At 44.1% G+C, this 9,600-nt stretch overlaps 1 long non-coding RNA gene across 1 annotated transcript; it reads left to right on the forward strand.

Annotated features, from left to right (window-relative positions):
* Positions 1 to 1,070: 1,070 nt before the first annotated feature.
* On the forward strand, positions 1,071 to 6,695 carry LOC104980011. Its single transcript, XR_824210.1, has 3 exons — positions 1,071 to 1,150; positions 2,430 to 2,552; positions 5,894 to 6,695. It is a non-coding gene; the product is annotated as an uncharacterized LOC104980011 (long non-coding RNA).
* The last annotated feature ends 2,905 nt before the right edge of the window (positions 6,696 to 9,600 follow it).

Raw genomic sequence — 9,600 nt, forward strand, 5'->3', positions numbered from 1 at the left:
GGTTTTATAGCCTCGAGTAGCTTCCCCTAAGAGGCTTCCCTGGTGGTTCAGATGGTAAAGAGTTTGTCTACAATGCAGAGAGACCCAGGTTCAATCCCTGGGTAGGAAAGATCCCCTGGAGTAGGAAATGGCAACGCACTCCAGTATTCTTGCCTGGAGAATCCATGGACAGAGGAACCTGGCGGGCTACAGTCCATGGGGCCACAAAGAGTCGGACACGACTAACACACACACACACAGAGCTTTCCCTAAAGTATAATACTTGACCACCCAAATCAGAATCACCTGGACAGTTTGTGAAATATGCAAATTCCTTGAATCAGACTCTTCCAGGTATGGACTGGGAATGTCCATTTTTATCAGATCCATTGAGGGTTCTGAGTGCAATTGAAGGTTGAGAAGTTCCACTTTAAACTAGATTTGAGGGACTTCCCTGGTAGTCTAGAAGCTAAGACTCCGAAATCCCAATGCAGGGGTCTGGGTTCAACCCCTGGTCAGGGAACAAGGTCCCACATGCCACAACTAAGATGGAAGATCCCAAGTGGCACAATTAAAGACCTGGTGTAGCCAAAGAAATATTAAAAAAAAAAAAAAACTAGATTTGCTCAGAAAACAGGAATTTTGTTAAAAGCCTAAGTCCAGCCCACCTTGAGGATATTGTGAAGATTCATAAGTTGGTTCACTGGTTCCCAAGAAGAGTCAAGGTGTCTGGGCAGACAGGAAAGTGACCACACACACATGTAAACCCTTCCCCTACAAGGTCCCATCTCTGCTCCTGGAATAGACTGCACAGGTCAGCCAATCAGCACACAATTTACCTTGAGTAACTGGTATTGGTTCAGGACTGGACATCCAGCTCCAGTAGATGAAAGGGAATAACCTGTAGTCCATACCTGGGGGAGAGTTTCAAGGTTCTTTCGTTCTCTCTTTCCAGATGGGACAATGACCCACATAGACTCACCTGCTATTGGAAGCCTTGTTGTAACCAAGAGGAGGAGGTTCAGAGTGAGGGAGGAGGAGGAGGAGGAGGAGGAGGAGGAGGAGGAGGAGTCATGCGGAGCAGAAAGACAGAAAGCACTCAACCCCTGGTTATATCATGGATCTCACTGGACCTGGGCACACCCTGCCTCTGACTTTCCAGGCATGAAAGGTAAGAATTTGATGAACTGTTTAAGTCGATTTGACTCAGAATTTTCTGTTAGTTGCTGCTCAAAGCACTCCTGATATTTACCATCACTGTCACCAATGATAACATCCTTAATTAAGGGCTAGGGTAGCATTTGCTTTTCTCCATGGAAAGCAGGAAACTTAATATGTCCTCACTCAGCACATATAGCTCTTCAGTTCTGGAAACTGACACCGGTCTGGAATCTGTGTTGAGAAAGAAAGAGAGGCAGAACTCAGAACTGGTCCTCTCCTAGCTCTGCCACAGACACCGTTGTGTGTGACTTAAGATGAACCCGGGGTCCATCTTCCGCATAAGTAGAACGAAGGGGTAGAATTAAGCACCCTCTGCTACTCCAAGGGTCTTAAAAGGAGGGCCACAATTGGGAGTCCACGGCCATCATGAGGCCTATTAATGAGAAAGAGGGGAAAGCCCTCGGACGACTTTAAAACTGTGCGTTCAATGCCAATCCTTTTGAAAGCAGATTGCTCATGAAAATCAAGGATTGGAGATTCTTTTGATACCTCAGAACAACTGTCAACACTGGACCCACCTTTCCACAGGCGACCAGTGGCTAGGGGTCAGCAGCTGCTCTCTTTAATTGAGGTCTGTCCCCCATCTCCTCACAGCCCCCCATCTCCTCACAGCCCCCAGGACTGAGTGTCAGCTGTCTAGTATCATCTTACACTCAGTTCACTCGGTCATTTACATTTCCTGCCCGGTCTGGGTAGATGTGGACTTTGCAATCCCAGATCTAAGACCATCGTCTACCACATCTGGGATCCAAATTCTCTGGGACTTTGTAAAATAGACAATGCTTGTCTTCAATCACATTCTCACCCAGAAAGCAGGACCCCGGCAGCCTTGAGAAACCATCAGGAAATCTACCCCCGACTCCACTCACCGGACTTCTTTCTTGAGGGTCAGCTTTTTCTGGGTTGTGTTTTCCACATCTTCTTTGGACACTTCTGTTTCTTTCCTGCTTTGAGGTCTGTTTTCCAGCTCACGGGTGGTCAGTTCTTTGGGCTAGATGAAGTAGAATTTTCCATAATCGCCACCTCTCTTGAGCCAGTTTGGAGTTTGGGGTTTGTGTTTGAGTCATTAAGTAATTCACTGCTGGGGAGTTGGCACTTTAAAAACTGGTAAAATAAACAAACACGTCTGCCTCCAAGCACAGATTGCAACAAATGTTCTGATTCCGAATATGGGTCATGTATGTTTTTGCCTAAAAACAAGTCTTAACTAATCAGTGTGTTCCCTTTAGATATCTGAAGCTGTAATGCACAGTAACTGAACTGGAACCTCTGAGTCTTGAATTTGGGTGACGTGGTTGAAAGAATCTGCTGGTCCTCCTGGAAACTCATAGCATCTATTACTGAACTGAACGGTGGGATATGATCTGCATATCTTATCTAGACTTGGACAAATTCCTTTCAGAGTTAGTTTCACCTTACCCTCTGTATGAGAAGTGGGTAAACTAAATTGATGGTTTAGAGTGGGTTTAAAGAACCCACTCTAGATTGTTCAAGAACTCCTTGCAGAAGCAATGGGGAAACCTAATGGGTAAAGCCTTGTTTTCAGTTGCTAAGTCAAGTCTGACTCTTTGTGACCCCATGGACTATTACACACCAGGCTTCCCTGTCCTTCATTGTCTCCTGGAGCTTGCTCAAATTCATGTCCATTGCGTTGGTGATGCCATCCAACCATCTCATCCTCTGTTGCCCTCTTCTCCTCCTGGGACTACTGTTTTCAAATCCTGAAGCTTTGCTGTGTTCTGTTTGACGTGTTACAGTGATTTATTGGGGGAAGGGCGTGGGGAACGTGTTGCTCAGTGAAAGAAGAAAAAGGAGGGAGGAGGATGGGAGGTACATTGTAGCTTCAAGGAATTTGGGCTTCAGGTGTATCTCCAGGATACTCAAGAGGAGAGCTTTGGGATCTACATGGTTGGCATTCAGCCAGTCTAGAGTCTATAGAATCTCAATTATCCAGGATTGAGAAGTAGGCCACCATAAAGACCACTCCTTTCAAGTTATAAAACCACTTCCAGTTCAACAAAGTTTTGTATGCTGCACCAGAGAGAGCCTAGGGCACAAAGAACAGCTGGTAAGTGACCTCCACTCATCAAACAAGAGATACCACACACAATGCCAGTCCAGCCACTGCTGGACTGCTCCCCACTCCAGTCCAATTAATTGTCCTTCATTAAAAATTTTATTAACAATTATTATTGATATGACTGTCACTTGATGAGACCAGCTTTGCATATCCTTTGCCTTATTATGTTTTCATATAAGCAGCTGTTTGAATCCCCATTCTATAATCAGGGAAACTGAGGCTCAGAGAGGTTAATTAACTTTCTCAAGATCACAGAGTTAGAAGCAAAATCAAGAATTCAAATAGTTCTGATACAGAGCCCTGCCTCCCTTAAAAAGGAAGGTAACCGAGGAAGGCAAAAGGAGACGGGGAGAGCAAAGGATGAAATGGTTAGATAGCATCACTGACTCAATGAACATGAATTTGAGCAAACTCCGGGAAAGAGTGGACGACAAGGAGCCTGGAGAGCTATAGGCCACAGGGTCTCAAAGAGCTGGACACAGCTTAGCGACTGAACAACAGCAACAAACAAACAACCCCAGGATGACGTAAGGAGACCAATTTCACTGCCTCTCACACACTAGGCGGGTCTTGCAGGTAATCGAATCTCTGCTCGAGGCAGCCCTCTAGCCCCAGCTCCCTGCCTCCTGGACTTCTTTCAGAAAGAGAATGCATTTTTCACTTTTGAAATCACTTGGGTGTGTTGAGAACAGCCCGAGGTCGCTCAGGCCTTAAAGTCTGGCAAGTCAGATTGACATTCTTTATCCTCCTGATCTCAGGACATCAGTGGAGCAAACCCAGTTGGCTGGGCTTCATCCCAGCTTCTGCTCCTCTCGGTCTCAAACCTGGCCCATCCTATAAAGAGCAGTCCTGAGATGCCGATTTGAAGATGAATCCACACAAAATCCAATTCCAATTTGCTTCTCCCCCCTAACTCCTCAGCCCATAATGGACCCCACGGTGGCATTCTCCAAATAGCCCAAGCTCCCAAGAATGACATTGCAACAGCCACCCGCATTCCCCACTGCTCATCTTGCCTCTTGGCCAGCTCTCAGCCTATAATTCTTTCCAAACCCGCCTGTATAAAATAATCATGTACATGAAGTAAAACAGGAGTCTTATATACACACTTAATAACTCTTGTGTACTATACAAGAGGGAATTCCACTTTATAACCCCCAGAGCTTTCGACTGGTTCTTATTTAGCTTTGCATTCCTGGTGCAAGATCTAAAACTTCTCTCTCTCTGCCCCAGCCTGTTGCTGCCTTTTGAAACTGTTGTGTCTCCAGATTCCTTGGGACCATTTCATCTCCATCTCTGCTTCTAATTGGGGGATTTAAGCATTGCTTTTAGCCCTAGAGCTAAATATCAGGGTTTCACTCAAAAATCCCATATTTGGGGAACTGAGCACATTGTACTGGGGAAGTGTCAAGCGTGAGCATGTCAAAGCAAATGGAGTTAAATGGGTCAGCTAATCCTTCTAGCCACGAGCTCGATCTCAGGGTGAGAAAGTGGGTTCCCACACCTGGTATACAACAAGCGCCCTGTGTGGCCTCAGCCACATCATTGGTCCTTCTTGGATCTCTCAGCCTTTAAAGGGAATCCTTCAGTAGTAGATGGCAATTCCTCTGCATCTCCAGTTAATCAGGCAACACTTTTCACCAAAATCTTAAGTTTTAGGGGGATAGTCAGTATCAAATCGTCTTTTACACTGACCCCATGAATACAATCATACTTAGGAAAATAGCAAAAACAGTATTATGGGGTTAATTAGCTTTACTTTATAAAATATGCATAAATAGTGGCACCTAAGGTTGTGGAGGACAGGAACCAAGGGATGCAAATTCAGTCATCATATGTACAGTCATCAAATATCCATGGCTACCTGGTCTTTGCCTGATACAGTACTCAGCACTTAGAAGATGAATGAGCTAGATGCAGCCTCCTACATCAATTCAATTTCACTTCACTCCCTAGCTTGCCCTAAACTGGCCACACTGGCTTGCCTTATTTTCTTGGAGCACACCAATCTTGTTCCTGCCTCGGTGTCTTTGCACATGCTGTCCCCTCCACCCAGACTGACCCCTTTTCTAGTCATCAGACCCGGATCTCAACTCAAATCTCAGTAGAGACCATTCTTTACCTCCCTCCCCTTAACACTTCCACTTCTCTCTCGCTGCCGTAGTGTCTTCACAACATGTGTGTCTATATAGAATCATGCTTGATAGGGGATTGGTTTCTGATTTATTAACCAGTATCCTTCCCTCCCAAACTGTAAGCTCCTTAAAGTCAGACATCTTTTTTAAAAAAACTTTTTATTTTATATTGGGGTAGAACTGATTAACAATGTTGTGATATTCTCAGTTGGACAGCAAAGGGACTCAGCCATGCATATACATGAACTACCCCCACACACCACTAAGGCTTCACAGCATCGAGCAGAATCCCCTGTGCTATACAGTAGGGCCTTGTTGGTTATCCATTTTTAATACAGCAGTGTGTACATGTCCATCCCAAACTCCCTAACTCTCCCTTCAACCCATCCTTCTGCCCTGACAACCGAAAGTTCATTCTCTCAGTCTGCGACTCTGTTTCTGTTCTATAAACAAGTTTACTTGGATCGTTTCTTTTTAGAGTCTGCATATAAGGGACATCATGCAATATTTCAAGTTCTGGGAGATGGTGAAGGACAGGGAAGCCTGATGTGCTGCAGTCCATGGGGTCGCAAAGAGCTGGACGTGACTGAGCGACTGAAGAACAACAAGATGCAGGATTTCTCCTTCTCTGTTGAACTCAGAGATCTTGTCTATCATACTACCTGTCTTTTCAAACTCTAGAAGAGTGCCTGGCATTTAAAGACATTCAATAAGTATAGAGGAATGACTCTATAATTAAATGAGTTTCAAGTCACATTTCTCCCCTAAAACACATCAAGTTAATCTGTCAAGCCCAACTCTTATTATTCCCTTCAGTGATATCAGCACCCCCAAGGGATGCTATTTCTTCTCAAACAAGCATGTGTCAAATGTGGTAAAAACATATAGCTCTCAGTTCAAAAGAAATCCTAGTAAGTAAAATGGTTACTGGGACAGCAAAGGTGTTCTGGTTAAGACAAGGGTTGGGGGTCTGGAACTCCATCCATGTCCCCTCCTCCCCAATTCTACCCTAAGACACCTCTGGAGCCCCACCTGGGACAAACTGTGCAATTTTGATTGGAAAGAAACTTCATTTTTGTCAATGCTGGTAGGTATACTGTGGACTGATAAGGAGTTTCTATGGCCAAGTTTAGGAAATACATAATTTTTTTTTCAAATTGAAAAATACTGTGTTATTGATAATTGGATTACCTATCAATTGACATAAACAGTATGAACTTAAAATTCAGGCTTATATATATGCCCATGGCGTCATCAACACAATCAAGATAAAAAGTATATTCATCACCTCTAAGAGTTTCTTCTTGCTCCTTTGTAATTCATTCCTCTCCCCTCCTCCTGCCTAAGAAATACAAAATTGCTTTTAATAAATATATATTAAGCGGTCCTTGGTAGCTCAGCTGGTAAAGAATCTGCCTGCAATGCAGGAGACCCTGGTTCGATTCCTGGGTCAGGAAGATCCCCTGGAGAAGGAATAGGCTACCCACTCCAGGATTGCTGGGCTTCCCTGGTGGCTCAGACAGTAAAGAATCCATCTGCAATGCAGGAGACCAGGATTCGATCCCTGGGTTGGGAAGAGCCCCTGGAGGAGGGCACGGCAACCCACTCCAGTATTCTTGCCTGAGAATCCCCAAGGACAGAGGAGCCTGGTGGGCTACAGTCCATGGGCTCACAAGGAGTTGGACATGACTAAGCACAGCACAACATGTTCCAGAAATCATGCTGGTTTGGGGGATACAGTAGGAAAAAAAAAAAAACAGGTACAATTCCTGTATTCATAGGCCTCATAATCTAGGGATTACAGAAAAGTCTTCTGGGTCAAGAAGTGGATCAGTTCAAAGGTACAACTGGGAGTATCTGAATACACATTTTTGCTCAAGGTTGCTGGGCATGTCATGGATCTAGTGTTCCACAAAGCAGGCTTTGGGAAACGCTTGTCGAGACCAACTGCTACGAGCATCATCAGAAAATGAACTCTATAGCACTGTCAATTTTCAAAGCATTCCAACATTTTTTAAAATGTATGTAATCCTAAATGACTCAACTAATTTGATCTCTGATGATGCATATGGCATTTGAGAACTCCTGTGTCTTGGGTCATCCTCTGGACATGGGTCATCTTTGTACTCGGACATGGTCATAGCCATTAAAAGACTCTCCTGTCTGGCTGGTCAATAACTAGAGAGTCCTGTTTTGCATTTACATCAGCATACAGCTCTGTCTTTAGAGTCACTTCTTATAGGAAAACGCACTTCTTAGACTGGAAATGCCTGTAGAGAGATTTCAGCCATAAAATATACACTCTCCCCACACACAAATCAGGCAGAAAAATCCAATCAAAAGAGAACTCCACTTTCTCTCATCTCCGCCTGGGGACATAATTAGCTGCTTCTTCCCGTGTATTTGTAGAATCCTGTACCTTTAACTATCTGAAGCACTTACCACAGTAGTTATTATTCATGACAATCATGCAGGGTTCTGTATTTTATGCCAGGCGCTTTGCAAGATATTTTCCATGTATTACCGCTTTTGTTCCCCAACTCATAAGCGGTAGAGACTATCACCATTCTTGTTTTAAAGATGAGAAAACTGGAGCTCAGAAAGGCTAAATAACTTGCCCAAAATACATGATGAATTGGAATCGATGGAAGACCAACATTCAAACCCAAGCTAATCTGATTCCCAACTCCACACTCTCCCCTCTACATCTCCCAGTTCATGACTTAAGGGTCTACAGCCTCCAGCTTAGATCTTCAGTCTCTTGAGTGATATCTTGGAGTTCCAAATATTAATAGCACCTAACACAGTTCATGATGCTGAAGCTCCAATACTTTGGCTACCTGATGTGAACAAATGACTCATTGGAAAAGACCCTGATGCTGGGAAAGATTAAAGGCAAAAGGAGAAGAAGGCAGTAGAGGATGAGACAGTTGGACAACATCACTAACTCAATGGACATGAACTTGGGCAAACGCCAGGAGATAGTGAGGGACAGGGAAGCCTGGCATGCTGCCATCCATGGGGTTGCAAACAGTCAGACATGACATAGCGACTTAACAACAGCACAGTTCGTGGTGCCTTGTGGGGGCTCAGCACAGACTAACTGAATGAACTGTGAGAGGCAACATGGGACTAAGGAAAGAGATTTGGGTTACAAAGCAAGAAAACTGGATCTTTCCTCGGGCTTTGTAACTAACCCATGATGTGACCTTGAGCAAGCCCATTCTTCCTTTCTGCACCTTTGCCTTCCCATCTGTAAAATGGGAGAACTGGAAGAGATGATTTCCAATGATACCTCTCAGTCCAAGTGACCTACAGTGCAAGCTGGTGTCACATATTTTTTTTAAAAAAAGGAACAAACTCGTGCCATTTGCAGAGACATGAATGGACCTAGACGCTGTCATACAGAGTGGACTAAATCAGAAAGAGAAAAACAAATATTGTGTATAATGCATACATGTGAAATCTAGAAAAAAAAATGGTACAGATGAATCTATTTGCAAAGCAGAAATAAAGACATGGATGTAGAGAACAAGGGGAGAAAAGAAGGTGGGAGGAGATGGAAATTTATGATTGACATATGTATACTATTATATATAAACTAGATAACTAATGAGAACCTATCCTATAGCACAGGGAAATCTACTCAGTGTTCTGTGGTGACCTAAATAGGAAGGAAATCAAAAAAAGAGGGGATTTATGTATACATGTGACTGATTCACTTTGCGGTACAATAGAAACTAACACAACATTATAAAGCAACTAAACTCCAGTAAAAATAAATATGTGGGAATTCCCAAGAGGATAGAGGTAGTGTCGTCTGTTTCTAACCTAGAAACACCTGAAAGTGAACGTATTAGTCGTTCAGTCGTGCCTGACATTTCGGCAGCCTATGGACTGTAGGCTCTGTCCATGGAATTCTGCAGGCAAGAATATTGGAGTGGGTAGCCATTCCCTTCTCCAGATCTTCCCGACCCAGGGATTGAACCCAAGTTTCACACATTGCAGGCAAATTCTTTACCATCTGAGCTGCCAGGGAAGCCAAACACACCCCAAATCCCACACCCCAAATCCCAGAAAGAAGCAAAAGCCATTTCCTTCTAAGGGAAGATAGAGCCACGAGTGAACTGCAGCACTGACCCAAGCCTTCAAGAATGAGAGTGGCTGGCGGCCAGCCAACAGGGG

The sequence above is a fragment of the Bison bison genome, unplaced genomic scaffold (assembly GCF_000754665.1).
Source record: "Bison bison bison isolate TAMUID 2011002044 unplaced genomic scaffold, Bison_UMD1.0 scf7180017864495, whole genome shotgun sequence".
NCBI lineage: Eukaryota > Metazoa > Chordata > Mammalia > Artiodactyla > Bovidae > Bison > Bison bison.